Source organism: Mesoplodon mirus, assembly GCF_964341445.2.
Source record: "Mesoplodon mirus genome assembly, chromosome: 5".
In the NCBI taxonomy this organism is placed as follows: domain Eukaryota; kingdom Metazoa; phylum Chordata; class Mammalia; order Artiodactyla; family Ziphiidae; genus Mesoplodon; species Mesoplodon mirus.
In genome coordinates, this window is record NC_138980.1 from 21,127,207 (window position 1) to 21,144,821 (window position 17,615).

Consider the following 17,615-nt stretch of genomic DNA (forward strand, 5'->3'; position numbering starts at 1 on the left):
AAAGTGAGCATGCCAGGAAGTAACTATAAACTTCTTTGGTTTGGGAGCCAGGAAATGTCAAGGGAACAAATGTAGCTCTGATTTATACTCCATCTCCAGTTGTGCCATGGGATTCAAAAATTGGCATTTTTATTAAAGCATACACCTTAGAGCAGTCCTGATAAGTGAAAAGCTGCCACAGAGGCCAAAAAAAGCTACATTTGATTCTGGGTTTTATGGTAACTTAACCAATATATATAGTTGATGGTAGGGAAGGAAAGGACTTGAATTTTACCCTGAGTCTCTGGGTTTTTCTTGTTTTCAAACTGATTGGTCTGGAGAATGGAAGACCAACAGCCAACAATAAATCACTCATAAGCTGAAAATAGTTTCCTCTGAATACAACTAAATATTTCTTTAATTCTTGCATTAAAATTTTTGCTGTAGTATAGCAGCTATTTTATATACTCTAAAATTTAAGCTTTTGTAATACTGTAACTATAGGTATAACTAATGGGGGGGGGTTGATTACCGAGGCAAGCTCTTTAAAGCACTTTAAAAGCATAATATCATATGCTTGTTTTGCATTTATATTTTTGGGTCGTACTTAAGATACTATTGTTAATGACTCTTGCTCAAAAATCTTGCTTTTATTTTCTGAAAACCATTTCTTTATTTTGTACCATGGGAAGGGTCTTTAATAATGATGAGTTATCATGAATATCCCTTTTTTGTAGCTTCTATATCTACATTATCAGGCACATCAGCCAGTCCCAAAGAAGTTATTTCACAGTTCTGTTCCCAAGGGAACAAAGACAGTGGGTCCCATATTAACAGTGGCTTCTGTTGGCTTATTGTTTCCTTATTTTTTTCTGACATTAAAGTTGTGTATGGTTGGTAAGGATTTCTATTCTCTGAAAACAAGCTTGTTGGTAAAAGGACAAGCTGCAGGCATCCTCACATACACAACTACTTCAGCACAGGCTGAAAGGATGCTTCACTGAGAACAAATTAGAACTGAAAAACATGTTCAAGTACAAAGGTTCTTTCTTTAAGAGATTTTCAGTTCATTATTTATTTGTCCTTCATATCGAAGAGTTTTCCTAAATTATCTCCACATCTATTTAAACCCAATTACCAACTCCCACTATGCACCTCCCATGAGTCCCCTCATCTCAGCCAGGGACTCTCAGGATCACTGGCCAGGCCATGCACATTTCCCATCCAGTGACATTTGTAAGAAGAATGGCTAGGAGCAGGAACAGACTGGTGCCCTGGGAAAGAGATGCCTTTTCAGAGGGACACTCAAACAGCCAGAAGCTGAACCCCAACTGCATTCATAGTGTGGCATCTCAGATGCTCCAAGTAGAGACTCCTCAACACCAACTTTGGTTAGCTAGTAGCACGAAGTGTTAAGATGTGTCCTATGCTAATGGTACAGCCTGCAGAATGGTATAGCGAATTTCAAGTGGAAATCCCAGGATTTCAAATTTTCCCTTCCCCTTACTAATGAAGAGGAAAGAAGTGTGGGGGGCGCGGGGGGAGAGTGGTTTGGAGAGAGAGAGAGAGAGAGAGAGAGAGAGAGAGAGAGAGAGAGAAACAGAGAGGGAGAGGGGCAATACTCTGCCCAATAACTCCTTGGAAGCAGGATGAAGCCTCCTATGATCTGCATAGTTCAGGACTTGAAAATCTCAGCAGTGGCTGCTTTCCCAGGACTCCCCTCCCTATTAATGGACACAATTTGCAAGTTCCTTCTAAAAGGTTTTACTGCGATTTCTGATTTACTCAATCAAAGCTTGCAGTTTATTTTTTATTAAGTAAAAGGGGCCCCCCATTCGAAAGAACAGCCTCAGTTATATCACTAACAGGGAGAAAATTTACTGGCCCTCCATAAATCAATTCAACATCCTTGTCTCTAAGGACTTGCCTAAAGGTAATGGGCTGCAATTATGAAAACATCACCAGGAGTTGCCAGCAGGGCTCCAGAGAGATTTCTAAAGTCTGCAGGCACTTTCAAGAGGAACATAGGAAATCATTTCATGAAGCAGCAATTTTGCCCAAAACCAAATTAGAAGAGATGTGATACTGGCTTCAATTAAAGTGACTAAGAAATAGGTATGGTGAACACAAAGGCATGGTACAGTCTTCTCCCATTCACCTTAAAGAATCCAAATTAACTCAAAAATGGATACACAGCTACAGTAATAAAGATCACAGCTGGGCACAGCTCAGGGGAAATGGTAGTAACAGCCCTGCCCATCCTCTCCTCTACCTTGAAACACTGTGGTGCTATTCATACTACAGTTGAGGATGCCCCTTTGGGGAGTATGCTTGCCACCTTGGGGTAGCTGCCTTTCCTAGGAAGAAGAGGATGGCTCAGGCAAGGGAGGCCAGCACAAACAGGGGCACTCTGGCCAGTCTACCACCACTGTTCTATGGGGAGGTGCCCTGCTGGAGGTTTTGATCAGCATGATGGGTGAGAGATTTGAAGTCCCAAATGTGGCTCCTGCTTTGAAGACACATAGCAGCAACCTTAACAGAAGTGTCCGAGAGTCTCATATGATGCTTCCAGCAAGGAAACTCAGCATCTGCTGGGTCCACAATGCCCAGGTGGCATCGCCTAGGTGGCGTCGACCGAATCCAGAGTCTGTATTTTTTGGCCCGGACTGTTTTTGATTCCCCTCACCCTGCCAAGCTGATGTTGGCACCCCCTCAGGTCTGGGTTGCCCTGGGTGAGCGCTGAGCCCAAGCAACCCCAGGCACAGCACAGCATCTCCAAGATGGAGCTGTTCTGAAACAATTTCCTGAGGGGCCGTAGGCTGGACAGGGCAGGTTGGATTGACCATGTGCCTCCAAGGGCCCCGGACAGGTTCTGACTGAGGTTTCCTGCCACCAGGAAACCTCCGGTCTGCTGGGGGCCCCACACCTCTGCAGGTATATCAGCGTTGGGAACTATAGCTGCTACCAGTGACAGAAGTCACCACACACTTCCCGCAAGAGCTTCTTCATTATCCCGGCACAGGTAGGAAGGCAGGCCCTTAATGCTGGCGGGAAGCCACCGGTCCGAGTGCACACACCTGTGGAGACTCGCCCCCAGATCTGTTATTTCAAAGCCCGCAGTCTTTCCTCTTCCTCCCCCTGCTCGTCCCCGAAACAGCCCTTCTAGGTTGTTTTTCACGTAGGCCGACCCTGAGGCTGGAGCAGGGACAGCAGGACCCCTCGGCCGCCAGCATCCCAGCCTCCCTCCCCACCCCACCCCACCCCCGACCCCGCGCAGGCTGCTCGGACGGACTCAGGCGCTCACGGCTGGCCGGCGGCCGCTCCGCACCGCGACGGCTCCCGGTGCACGGACAATCCCAGCCCCATGCTCAGCGACTTACCTCGCGCAGCAGGTGCTCCAGTTGCGGCTCGGCCCAGGCGACCAGGGTGTCCGGCGACCCCACGCGCCACAGCAGCTCCCGCTCTTCCTCGAGCGCCGCCACCCGGCCCTGCAGCGTGGCGGCCTGGACGCCCAGCAGCAGGCAGGCGACCGCTGAGCCGGCGGAGAGTGGCAAGCACAACGCGCTCACCGCCCAGGCCCCGGCTGCTGTCGCGGGGAGCTGCGCACCGCCGCCGCCCGTCCGGCAGCCCTTCCGCGCGACGCCACCGGCGCCCTGGCCTGGACTCATGGTGAGCTCATCGCGGGTGGACTCTCAGAGAGGACGGTGCACAGAGCCGGGGTCGCTGGCTGAGCGTGCTGGAGAGCCCGAGGAACGAGGTCGGCCCGGCACGGGGCTTGGCCTCCAGGCAGCAGCGGACCGCGGCGCACGCCCCCTTCCCTGCCGCCAGCTCCTCCACAGCGGCCACTTTGGGCAGTTTCCTCTATGCAAATAGACCCTGCCAGAAGAGGGGCCGGGACCCACCCAGGCGAGGAGCGGCCAGGCCAGAACTGCGTGGCGAGGGGGCGGGGGCGGAAACGGAGCTGGCTCCTCGGAGCCCCACAGCGCGTACCTGGCTGACCCCGCGCGCAGCACGCACCTCCGCCCTCACCTGGACGCCGGGCTGCACCCACTCCCGTGCATGCACCTCTGCGACTCCGCAGCCCGAGTTCCAGCTGCGATCCCAAGAGGTCTGTGGTGCACCCAGAGACTCAGAGCGCCTTCTGCAGCCTACCCCTGGCTGCGGCATCATTCATTTGTTGGGAAAATTCCCCTCGACTTGTGAATTAACCTGACACTTTGAAGTGTCAGAAGTTTTGAAGTACGAAACTTCAAACCCTGTGGAAAACTTAGTGAATCCTTTCTAGATGGTGCCCTAGCGCCGCTTGGTGGTGGAAAGCGACCTCTTGTGCATTCATCCTTACAGATGCAGTCAGGGTCGGGATTGAGCCCAGTGGAAGGATGCCTCTTAGAATATTTAATACTCTCACCATTTATTATGTGCCAGACATGCGGTGCTGGAAACAAATTGAAAGACCTTGTTCCTGACCTAGAGAAGTCTTTCATTTGAGAAAATGTAGGCTTTAACAAATGCAAAAGATAGGGGAAAAGAACTCCAACTTTTGATGAGCGGATGGCTTAATTCTGTAGTGGAAACACAACTTGGCCAAAAATAATCATCTAGTATGCACCACATTTAACCTATACTGCGATTCTGATGCAAATGTACACCCCAGGGGTAAAGTAGGAAAGCCTGAATGAGAATCAAATGGCCGGAACAGTCTTTTTCAAGAAAGGGGGGCAAGGCTGGAAGTCAAGCACATTCTCTGCTGGCTCAGATTCCTACCAGGCATATTGTATCCTAAAATGGGTCCCACATAACTCTCCCACTAACTCCAGTAATAATCAAATAAAAACAACAGACTTGCTTGGACCTTTGTAATTTGGGCAAATCCACAGCCGTTTTTGAAAACAAGACCTGTTATATCTTCCCACTCTCTGGGTATCTTTGGATTTATTAGCGTCTTTGGATAGATTACTTATCTCTGAACGCGGTTGAGGACCTTCAGCTGACATATTCCTCCTTAACTCCTGAATTTGGAGGGGAAAGTTACCTCCAAGATTGGAATAAAACAAATGGTTGGCATCTCACCTCTGCAACTTTGTAGCTGTGACCTTAGGTAACTTGGGGTCACAGTTAAGTGGTTATACAGAGATAGGTCTTGCTAAGATCTAGCGTATGCCCAATAAATTGTCTGAAAAGTACTTGCTCAGCAAACTGGATTGTCTTCTTTGAAAAGAGGCCAACACCATGTTACAAGTGGGCACATCATTCTTGCTACAAACACATAGTTAAATTGCCCATCATCTGTAAAGTATTGTTCACCATATTCCAGAAGCTTCTGTGTATTAAACAAGCCAAGCTCCTTGGTCTCTTTGGCCTCTGCCCTTGCCTACAGCCTCACTATCTGGAATATCCTGCTCTCAGATCTTTGAGCAAGATCCTCCTTCAGGTCAAGGTCCTCAGGTCCTTAAACCTCACTATCTCCAAAAGACCTACCCAGACTGTCCAATCTAAGGAGGCTTCACTCACAGTCCTCAGAAGGATTACTCAGGAAGATCATTTATCACTGTTTGAAGCTACCTTTTTATTAACAAGACAAAGTTATCCATTTGTCTTGTTCACCCCTGTTTTCTCAAAGAGCAGTACAGGATCTGGCAAATATTTGTCAAGTGAATTAAGGAAAGGCGAAAATATGTTTACTGTCTACAGCTTAATTTAAAAGACAAGGCAGAAAATACTCTATTTTGTAAGCTGGGGTCCTGGAAGGAACAGATGGCATCCTCAGACTGAAGACAGTCTGATTGTAGAGACTGTCTACATGGTGGGGCAGATAAAGGGAAGTCAACAGGGGATGTTGAAGAAGCACTCTGGAGTATAAACAGTGGGAGGCCACTATCATCTCTAGCTACAGGGGGGAGAAGAACGAACTGTGTGGGAACCCTGTGAATGCTTGGAGCTCAACAAAGGTCAGCTCAACAGGAGCTGTGGCCTTTGGTCAAGGGATACCACCTCTGCAAAACCATGGCTTGGAAGGTAAGGAGCTGGGGGATAATCTCTCTCTCCTCTTACTCTCTGAACTGCTGGGCCTCCCACTGACCAAACCTACAGGGCAAGGGAGCCCAGATGATGCAATGCAAAGAGGTCAGCCTCCTAAGGGCAGAGAGCTGAGTCAGAGTGGTGGAGAGCAGATCTGGGGGCTGGGCAGGAATCCACTGCATTCCCTAACATGTATATAGATTACCAAGGTCAATCTAGCTACTGCTGCCTCTGAAATGGCTAACCTGTCAGCGATAGGCACTAGTCCTCAGGGAGACCAACTGGCTACTTGGTGGCAAATCAACTACTTTGGACTCCCTTCATCCCAGAAGGGCCGGCACTTTGTCCCTCACAGGATTGGGTAGCTATACTAGGTATGGGCTTGTCTTCCCTGTTTGCAGAGCCTCAGGCAGCACCACTATCCATACAGATTCCCCATTCCACAGGTGTGGAGTCCTATATAACAGAGCATCTGACCAGGGAACCCACTTTACAGCAGAGGAAGAGGGGGAGTGAGCCCATGACCATGGAATCCACTGGTTGTATTACATCCTGCACCAGCCAGAAGCAGCCAGCCTCACAGAACACTGGAACTGCCTTTTGAAGGCACAGGTGAAGCACCAACTCAGAGTATTCAGAGACAATATGCTAAAAGACTGCAGTGCCATCTTTCAGGATGTGGAATCCTCATTAAATGAGGGACCTCTGGCTTCCCTCGTGGTGCAGTGGTTGAGAGTCTGCCTGCCGATGCAGGGGACATGGGTTCGTGCCCCGCTCTGGGAAGATCCCACATGCCGCAGAGTGGCTGGGCCCCTGAGCAATGGCTGCTGAGCCTGCACGTCCGGAGCCTGTGCTCCGCAATGGGAGAGGCCAAAGCAGTGAGAGACCCGTGTACCACAAAAAAAAAAAAAAAGAAAAAAAAGAGAGACCTCTACATGACCCTTTTTTTCCAATAATGCATGGGTCCAGGAACCAACGGGTAGAAGCAAGAGTAGCTCCACTCACCATCACGTCCCATGGCTCACTGGGGGATTTTGTGCTTGCTGTCCTCAGAAAGCTGGGCCCTGCAGGATTGGAGGTCCTACTTCTCAAGAGTGTTACACTTGCAAGGGCACACAGCAGGGATCCATTCAACTACAAGCTATGGCTGCCCCCCAGGGCACTTTGAACTCTGTGTCCAGGGACCTGAAGTCTAAGAGTCACCATTTTGGCAGGAGTACCTGACCCTCAACAGTAGGGAGAGGAGGCTGCTTTTATACAGTGGGGACAGGGAGGAATATGCCAGGCACCGTCTGGCACTCCTTTGCCCATCCTAACTGTAAATAGCAAGTGCAGAAACCCAGCCTGATGTTTCTCAAGGGCTCAGACTCTTCAGAATAAAAGGGCATTATAAAATATCTTATTCAAAAGGGATTACTTGGGTCAGATAGGGTTGATAACCACTGTATAAGATTATAAATAATGTTGATAATGAAGAGGTTCAGATATATTCAAAATGCTCTGTTTAAGAAGGCAGGGGTACTTAAACATTTTTTTTTAAATTTCCAACAAAAATGGTTCAAACTAAGCTTTAAGTCTTAAAAGGATAAGTTTCAATTCCATGAGGAAATTGTTACTTAGAAAAGGCAGTATGATATTGTGGAAAAAGCATCAGGTATTGATGTATAATGCCTAGATTCCAGTTGTGGTTCCACTAATAGCTCACAGCTACTTACTATTTCAGACCCCCAGTTTTCTAGTTTGCAAAATGGATATACCAACAGGGACTAGACTTACTCTATCTGAAACTAGAAAACTAAACAAACTATATGAAACGGCAGTTTTCAAGATACTGGACATCAGGCAACGAGGGACAGTGACCCTTGGGAGATGGTGGAAAAATGAAGTGAGCCCAAGGATTGTCCCACCTTACTCTATGGAGAGATGTTTTCAGGCCACAGTGCAGGAAGGGGGACCCAGGCAGAGCCACCCTAAGGTGAAGGAGCTGCAAGTCCAAAGAAGCTGAGGCAGTTAGAATTTGCAGGGTAGAGGACTGGAGAGCAGAGCTGCACACAGAAAGAGAACTCTCCGCCTGAGATCATCACATTTGTGAGGAAACTACTGGGGCCAGGACAGAACCACTCAAAAGGATGAGACTCTAATTAGAGAGGAAGCAATCCCCACAGCCCACAGGCCAGGGAGAGCTCTTCTTCCCACCAGCCAGCATGGAAAACCTTCTAATTCAGAGGGCATTGGGTAGAGTACTCAAAAGATTTTGCATCAACAGTGGGCATAAACTAGCCCTAGACTAAATGCTGCTCTCGTCCTGCCTAATAAAGCTTAAACCCCAAACCTGAAAAGATCAAAATGATTCAAGTAATTTAATCATGTTCCATAATAAAGCTCAAGTGAATATAAAAATACCCAATAACCAACAAGGTAAAACAAAAAGCCAAAATTACCAGGCACACAAAACAGCAAGAAAATATGACCCATGATAGGAGAAAAAGCAATCAATCAAAACCACCTCAGAAATGAAACAGATGATAGCATTAGCAGATAAGGATATTAAAGGTTATACCTGTATTCTATATGTTCAAGGAACTAAGAGGAGAGACTGAACATGTTAAGTAGAGACAAAAGATTTTTGTTAAAAGTCTAATCTAGAGGCTAAAATGACAATGTTGAGATGAAAATTAAACTCTATGGGATTAAAGGTAGGTTAGACACGGCAGGAGATTAACATAGTTGCAGTAGATGGGACTTCCCTGGTGGCTCAGTGACTAAGAATCCACCTGCCAATGCGGGGGACACAGGTTCAAGCCCTAGTCCGGGAAGATCCCACATGCCATGGAGCAACTAAACCCGTGCATCACAACTCCTGAGCCTGCGCTCTAGAGCCCATGAGCCACAACTACTGAAGCCCGTGCACCTAGAGCCCATGCTCTGCAACAAGAGAAGCCATCGCAATGAGAAGCCCGCACACTGCAACGAAGAGTAACTCCCGCTCATGGCAAATGGAGAAAGCCCGTGCACAGCAGTGGAGATCCAACACTGCCAAATAAATAAATATATATATTTTAAAAAAGGAAAATATAGCAGTAGAAACTATCTAAAATGAAACAGAAGGAAAAAGCTTGAAAAAAAAGAAAAAAAAGAACATGTATTATCTCTTTAAAAGATAATAGATGGCTTAAGGCAAAAATAACAATGTATTGCAGGGTTTTAACATATGGCTAAGTGAAATGTATGGCAAAATGGTATAAAGCCCAGGAGGGGAAAATGGTAGTGTACTGTTACAAGATTCTTTTACTGTATGTGACATAGTATAATGTCAATTACAAGCATACTGTGATAAGGATGTATACTACAAACTCTAAAGCACATGCTAAACACACACACACACACACACACACACACACACAAACACATACACACGGTTTAGCTAATAAACCAGCTAATAAAGTAGAATTATGAAAAATACTCAGTTCAAAATAAAGCAGAAAAAGGAAAATGGGAAGAAATGGGAAAAATAAAAAAAATAGGAAGATGGTAATCTAAACCCCCAAATATAAAAAATCCCATTAAATATAAATGGTCTAAACACAACTAACAGGCAAAGATTGTGGCATATATATACAATGGAATATTACTTAGCCATAAAAAGAAATGAAATTGAGTTATTTGTAGTGAGGTGGATGGACCTAGAGTCTGTCATACAGACTCTAGAAGTAAGTCAGAAGGAGAAAACAAATACCATATGCTAACACATATATATGGAATCTAAGAAAAAATAAAAAATGGTCATGAAGAACCTATGGGCAAGATGGGAATAAAGATGCAGACCTACTAGAGAATGGACTTGAGGATATGGGGAGGGGGAAGGGTAAGCTGGGACAGAGTGAGAGAGTGGCATGGACATATATACACTACAAAATGTAAAATAGATAGCTAGTGGGAAGCAGCCACATAGCACAGGGAGATCAGATCAGTGCTTTGTGACCACCTAGAGGGCTGGGATAGGGAGGATGGGAGGGAGGGAGATGCAAGAGGGAAGAGATATGGGGATGTATGTATATGTATAACTGATTCACTTTGTTATACAGCAGAAGCTAACACACCATTGTAAAGCAATTATACTCCAATAAAGATGTTTTTAAAAAAAGATTGTCAGATTAGATAAAAATGCAAGACCCAAATATATACTTCCTACATAAAACACTTCATAGATAAATAAATAAATAAATGGATGGAAAAAAGATGTACCATGGTAACATACAAATGGAAATAGTATCTATTTGTGCTCATTTCATATGGTTCCTACAGGACTAAAACCAAAAGGATAGGAAAATCATTTATAGACTATAGAATACTGTATAAATCAAGAATATAGGGTATAAATCAAGAAATGGTGAAAATAACAGCTACTTTATATAAATTCCCTTATTTAATCCTCACAACCACTCTTGGGAAGTTAGGTATTAGTATTTCAACTCATAGATGAGACTACAGAGAATACCTAATTTGTCTACCTATACAGGGAATCCCAGGGTCTAAATTCAATCTGACTCTGCAGGCAAGCATTGTCACACAAGTCATATTGTTCTCACGTGTGCAATTATTGTGAGGACACACAACATAACTTAAATGTTCCTAAAAATAATGGGAAAAATATTAAAAAAATAATAGCAAGATCTTTAAAAATTAAACTCCTCTATTAATGACATGCTCTAATCATTTAGGCTGGTTATTATCAATCATTCTCAAAACTGTACCTACCCATGTTGCCTTTAGTTAAGAGTAAATCCAGCAGTGTTTAAAAGCACTGGGTTCTTTTTAAAAAGGTATCTAAATTGGAAGGGAAGAGGGAAAACTGTCATTATATGCAGATGACAATGATACTCTATATAGAAAACCATAAAGACTCCACACAAATGCTATTAGAACTGATAAATGAATTCAGCAAGGTAGCAGGATAGAAGATTAACATACAGAAACCTGTTGCACTTCTTTACAGTAATAATGACATATCAGAAAGAGTAAGTAAAAAACCAATTCATTTTATAATCACATCAAAAACAAAAAACAAAAAACCTAGGAATAAAACTGACCAAGGAGGTGAAAAACGTATTTGCTGAGAACTGTGAAACATTGATAAAAGAAACTGAAGATGACTCAAAGAAATGGAAAGATATCCCATGTTCTCAAAGTGGAAGAATTAATATTGTTCAAATGTCCATACTACCCAAACCAATCTACAGATTTAATGCGAGCCCTGTCAAATTACCCATGACATTTTTCACAGAATTAGAATAAATAATCCTACAATTTATACAGAACCACAAAAGACCCAGATTTGCCAAAGCAATCCTGAGGAAAAAGAACAAAGCTGGAGGCATAACCCTCCCAGAATTCAGACAATACTACAAAAGCTACAGTAATCCAAACAGTGTGGTATGGGCACAAAACAAGACATGGATCAATGGAACAGAATACAGAGCCCAGAAATAAACCCACCCACTTATGGTCAATTAATCTTCGACAAAGGAGGCAAGAATATACAATGGAGAAAAGGCAGTCTCTTCAGCAAGTGGTGTTGGGAAAGCTGGACAGTCAGCTGCATGTAAATCAATGAAGTTAGAACACTCCCTCACACTATACAAAAAAATAAACTCAAAATAGCTTAAAGACTTAAATATAAGACATGACACCATAAAACTCCTACAAGAGAACATAGGCAAAACATTCCCTGACATAAATCATAGCAATGTTTTCTTAGGACAGCCTCCCAAGGCAAAAGAAATAAAAGCAAAAATAAACAAATGGGACCTAATCAAACTTATAAGCTTTTGCACAGCAAAGGAAACCATAAACAAAACAAAACTACAACCTATGGACTAGGAGAAAATATTTGCAAATGATGTGACCAACAAGGGCTTAATTTTCAAAATATACAAACAGCTCGTACAACTCAATAACAAAAAACCCAACTACCCAATCAAAAAATGGACCTATATAGACATTTCTCCAAAGAAGACATCCAGATGGCCAAGAGGCACACAAAAAGATGCTCAGCATTGCTAATTATTAGAGAAACGCAAATCCAAACTACTGAGGTATCACCTCCACCAGTCAGAATTGCCATCATCAAAAAGTTTACAAAAAATAAATGCTGGAGAGGGTGTGGAGAAAAGGGAACCCTTCTACACTGTTGGTGGGAACATAATTTGGTGCAACCACTATGGAAATCAGCATGGAGGTTTCTCAAAAAACTAAACTAGAACTACCATATGATCCAGCAATCCCACTCCTGGGCATATACCCAGAAAAGATGAAAATGAATTCTAATTGCAAAGGATACATGCACCCCAATGTTCATAGCATCACTATTTACAATAGCCAAGACATGGAAGCAACCAAAGTGTCCATCGACAGATGAGTGGATACACACACACACACACACACACACACACACACACACACACACACACACACACACTAGAATATTACTCAGCCATGAAAAAGGAATGAAAAATGGCATTTGCAGCAACATGGATGGACCTAGAGGTTATCATACTCAGTGAATAAGTCAAAGAAAAATATCTTGATATCACTTATATGTGGAATCTAAAAAGATGATACAAATGAACTTATGTACAAAACAGAAATAGACTCACAGACATAGAAAATAAATGGTTACCAAAGGGGAAGTGGGGTAGGGATAAATTAGGAGTTTGGGATTAACAGATACACACTACTATATATAAAATAAATGACAAAGACCTACTGTATAGCACTGCGAACTATATTCAATATCTTGTAGTAACCTATAATGGAAAAGAATCTGAAAAGGAATATATATATATATACACACATATATATGTATATATATATTACTGAATCACTTTGCTGTATACCTGAAACTAATACTTCAATAAAAATAAAATTCAAAGCTCATGATAAAAAAAGGAGCACTGTTTTTTTTTTAAGTTAAAAAAACCTTAATTTTCATTTATATTTGTAATGGGAAACATTTTAAGTCACTGGGAGGAGGGGGTGCATGGGAACTCCTCCAAATCTACAATTAATCTTTAATCTCATTACATGTAACTGCTGTTGATAGTATCTAAAGAACTAGACCTATGAGGTGTCTGCTCCTTTGGGATATTTAGGATTTAGGATTAAATATCCCAAAGGGACCACAAATTGTCCCTTTACAATTAAATCTATGCTAAAGTCTTTTAATTATATATAACTTCTCCCCAGAATTGCAACGTTTAAAAACAAACTAAAACCAGGAAAGGAGTGAATATAAGAAAATATATCTGAATAGTTGACCATTCTTGATTGGTTAAAAAAGGAAAAATTCTTTGAAAATTCTTTGAAAATTCTATTCCCCCTTCCAGTTTCAGTGAAATGTCACAATAAAAACTGCTATGATAGGGAGTCAAAACTAGAATTCTTGGGCTTCCCTGGTGGTGCAGTAGTTGAGAGTCTGCCTGTCGATGCACGGGACGCGGGTTTGTGCCCCAGTCCGGGAAGATGCCACATGCCGTGGAGCAGCTAGTCCCGTGAGCCATGGCCACTGAGCCTGTGCGTCCGGAGCCTGTGCTCTGCAACGGGAAAGGCCACAACAGTGAGAGTCCCACGTACCGCAAAAAAAAAAAAAAAAAGAAAAAAAAAGTAGAATTCTTGATAGTTTTGTAATTCCTGGTGCCCTAAAGAGGAACAACCAACATTACTGGGAAAATTTAAAAAACATGAAGTCACCTGGGTTAAAGCATTTATAGAAAGCAAAGTAACTGCTATTTACTAGGGGTTAAAGCATTTATAGAAAACAAAGTACATAACTGCTATTTACTAGTGGGTCAACTAAAAGCCAGGTAATCTGCTAGATTAAAAAAAAATAAATTTTTGGCTGTGTTGGGTCTTTGTTGCTGAGTGCGGGCTTTCTCTAGTTGTGGTGCACGGTCTTCTCACTGTTGTGGCTTCTCTTGTTGCAGAGCACGGGCTCTAGGTGCATGGGCTTCAGTATTTGCAGCGTGTGGGCTTAGTAGTTGTGGCGCACGGGCTTAGTTGCTCCGTGGCATGTGGGATATTCCCGGACCAGGGATTGAAACTGTGTCCCCTGCATTGGCTATTAGATAACAGATATTATCCCTCAGTAATTCCAAGTAAGGAAGTACAGTTACTTTAAAGTAACTTACTCCTCCAAACACAGAGAAGACCTAGGACTAAAGTGGAAACCATGCTAGTAAGAAGTCTGAGCTCTTTTAATTCATTGAACTGCTACCCCAAAGAATTAACAGACAGGTAAGAAATGAACAAAAAGGGTCGGGATGCTTCTTTATATTTCAATTTCAATCTACAGGCTTGACTAGATCCAAGTTCAATGTTTTTGTTTTAAAGGCAGTGATACCCCACAGGTGCTGTGTATTTCCTATTGCATCACCTCAGACGCATATCAACACATCTATCTGGTTGCCAACCTGAGGTTCAGCCTGATCCCTTCATTCTAAAGTTCTCCATCAGTTTTCCCCTCATGGTTTTAGCATCCACTGATGATTGGTGCCCAAATATAGTATTTCATAAAGAGTAGCAACACAGTGTATTTCTAACATCCCTTCTGTATTTATCAGAAGGAATACTATAAAAAAAACTTCACTAACTATCAGTTTACAGGATAAGTGGGGACTAGAGGAAAGGACACCACTCCAATGAAATATTGAATATGGGAAACTCTCTAAAGACAAATGACCAAGTTTCAATTAGCAAAGAAATAAAAAGAGGAGGAAAAGGCACATAGTGATTAAGAGATCTGAGACAAATTAGCTATGTGTGGACCCTGACTCGGTACTGATTCAAACTAACTTAAAATAACTCTTTAGACAATCATGAAACTTTATAGACCCTACCAGATAAGGAATTATTTTGTTAGGTGTGATACTCGCATTAGAAACTCATGGTAAAAGATATACAGTACAGAAATATGGATGAAATGGTATCTGACATTTGTACTTAAATGCAACAGGAAAATAAGTTGGGGAACTGATGAAACAAAATTTGCAAAATGCTTTTGATTTTTTAAGCTGGGCTATATATATTTAGAGGTTCATTATTCAACTTTTGCATGTTATTTAAAAAAATCACTAACATAAAACTGTCCGCAAAAGCTAGACTGGCCAAGGAGTTGTAAAGCCAACCTGACTTAAAACTTTACCTTCCCTCTATGAAAATATGGAAAAAATAAAACCAATTAACCAACTAATTGGATCAACTCTTTTAAGAATTAAAATTGTTTCTACCTATTTATTTGCAAACGTGCAATCTACTAAGCCAACAATTACTGACGCTATTAATACTGTTAATGACTCATGAATTCTTCTGTTCTATTTGAAAAGGTTGCCTTTTTTTGTTGTTGGCTGCTTGGCATGTGGGATCTTCGTTCCCTGACCAGTGATTGAACCAGTGCCCCCTGCAGTGGAAGCAGAGTCCTAACCACTGGACCACTAGGGAATTCCCAGAAAATGCAGCTTGTTAAACGAAGTACTAGATGTTCAAATTTACAAATTTTTTAAAACTTATTTCTTTTTGTCTGTGTTGGGTCTTCATTGCTGTGTGTGGGCTTTCTCTAGTTGCAGTGAGTGGGGGCTACTCTTCGTTGCAGTGCGCAGGCTTCTCATTGCGGTGGCTTCTCTTGAGGAGCACAGGCTCTAGGCATGCGGCCTTCAGTACTTGCAGCACATGGGCTCAGTAGTTGTGGCTCTCGGGCTCTAGAGCTCAGGCTCAGCAGTTGTGGCACACCAAGTTAGGTGCTTCCGCCATGTGGGATCTTCGCGGACCGGGGCTCAAACCTGCGTCATCTGCATTGGCAGGTGGATTCTTAACCACTGCACCACCCTGGAAGTCCCTGGATGTTTAAATTTAAAATACCTTACTTGGGGCTTCCCTGGTGGCGCAGTGGTTGAGAGTCTGCCTGCCGATGCAGGGGACACGGGTTTGTGCCCCGGTCTGGGAAGATCCCACATGCCGCGGAGCAACTGGGCCCGTGAGCCAAAATTACTGAGTCTGCGCGTCTGGAGCCTGTGCTCCGCAACAAGAGAGGCCGCGATAGTGAGAGGCCCGCGCACCGCGATGAAGAGTGGCTCCCGCTCTCCACAACTAGAGAAAGCCCTCGCACAGAAACGAAGACCCAACACAGCCAAAAATAAATAAATAAATAAAGCAAACTGTCAACAAGTAAAAATAAACACTATTATATTAAAAAAAAAATACCTTACTTGCACCAAATTTTGTGGGAATCAGAAATTTCAAACTGGAAATGAGTTAAAAAGCCAGGCCACTAACTGACAAAGTGTTTCTTCATTCCAGGATGTCAAGATAGTTTAAATATAGGTTATCTGCCTATCTACTTAAAACAGAGTATATTTTCAAATTATCATACCATTTTAACCATTTTGATGGTTGAAGCTATGTATCAACTACTAAAGAAAAACGTGAGAAAAATGGAATCCAAGTAATTAAACTATTAGCCATTACATTCATTTCATCCCATTTCACAGAACCATGAACAAGAATCAAACTGAAGTTTTTAACTCAGTAAGGTGTATTATCACAAGAAGGCACAATGCTAGAATCTAGGATACCTGAGTTTAAGTCACAATTCAGCCGCAATTATTAGGAGTCGTGGCTGAGTCATTTCTAATTTCTCTAGCATCAAGCCCTTCAAGATTATTCAGAGGAATAGTTTTCAGCTGTACGAGCTACAAAACTCCACTGGGTATTTTTCTACTGTCAACTGCATAAGTCAATTTTATTCGTCTACTCCAAAAATTTTGATGAATGCCTGGGTGAGAACACCTGAGCAAATAAGCAGTAGCAGAAAACACTGGAAATAACCTATTTAGCTGCACTTTTAAAACTAGGTTTGACGTCAATGGAATTTCTAGAAATAGTAAACTAGGAGACATCAAATCATGAGGGAAAATACCCAGTTACAAACGATCCATATTTATACACTGGCCATTCTAAACCTTTCCTGTTAGTGCTGAAGCTCCCAACACTGTCAAATAAAAACCTGGTGCTTTCAGAAATTGAGTCCAGAAGTACAAGGAAAAAGTCAAGTAAGAGTAGGAACCCGAGAGTTCACAGAAGATGGGAAGGAAGGTTAGCAGGAGACACTCATATGATACCAGAGGTACCATCCTCACCACTAAACTTTTCTTCTATCCTACCTAATTCACTGAAGTTTCACTTTAATTCCTAAACTTCCATGAATTAGGCCTGGGAACTAGCAAATACCCTTAGTGAAGAATGTAAATACTTTTCAGCAGGGAAAGGGGTTAGCAATCATTACCTTCTTAGTAAGAAAGAGTGTGGATAGTTTTCTTTCCTCCTATATCCTGAGATCAGCTACTCCAAAGGAATGAGTTTCTGATGGGGGAGAAAGTAAACATTAATTTGGGAACCTGGAGCACTTGTAGGGAAAGGTCAGGAGGCTTCGGTAGTACAGTGGCTCTAGCAGTATGGAAATGGAGAGGAAACTAAAGGATGGCTGACTTCTGAATCTCTATAACGAGATTGCTGTGTTAAGGAAAAACCTTTTCTTTACATCAAATGCTCCTTTAAAAAAACCTTAT

The 17,615-nt window shown here is 42.8% G+C and overlaps 1 protein-coding gene across 1 annotated transcript in view; it reads right to left on the minus strand.

Annotated features, from left to right (window-relative positions):
* The window catches only part of LOC309803858 (dual specificity protein kinase CLK4-like), a gene marked incomplete at its 5' end in the record, with an annotated part of 214,810 nt that overhangs the window by 177,820 nt on the left and 19,375 nt on the right, over window positions 1–17,615 (minus strand). The window lies entirely within an intron of this gene.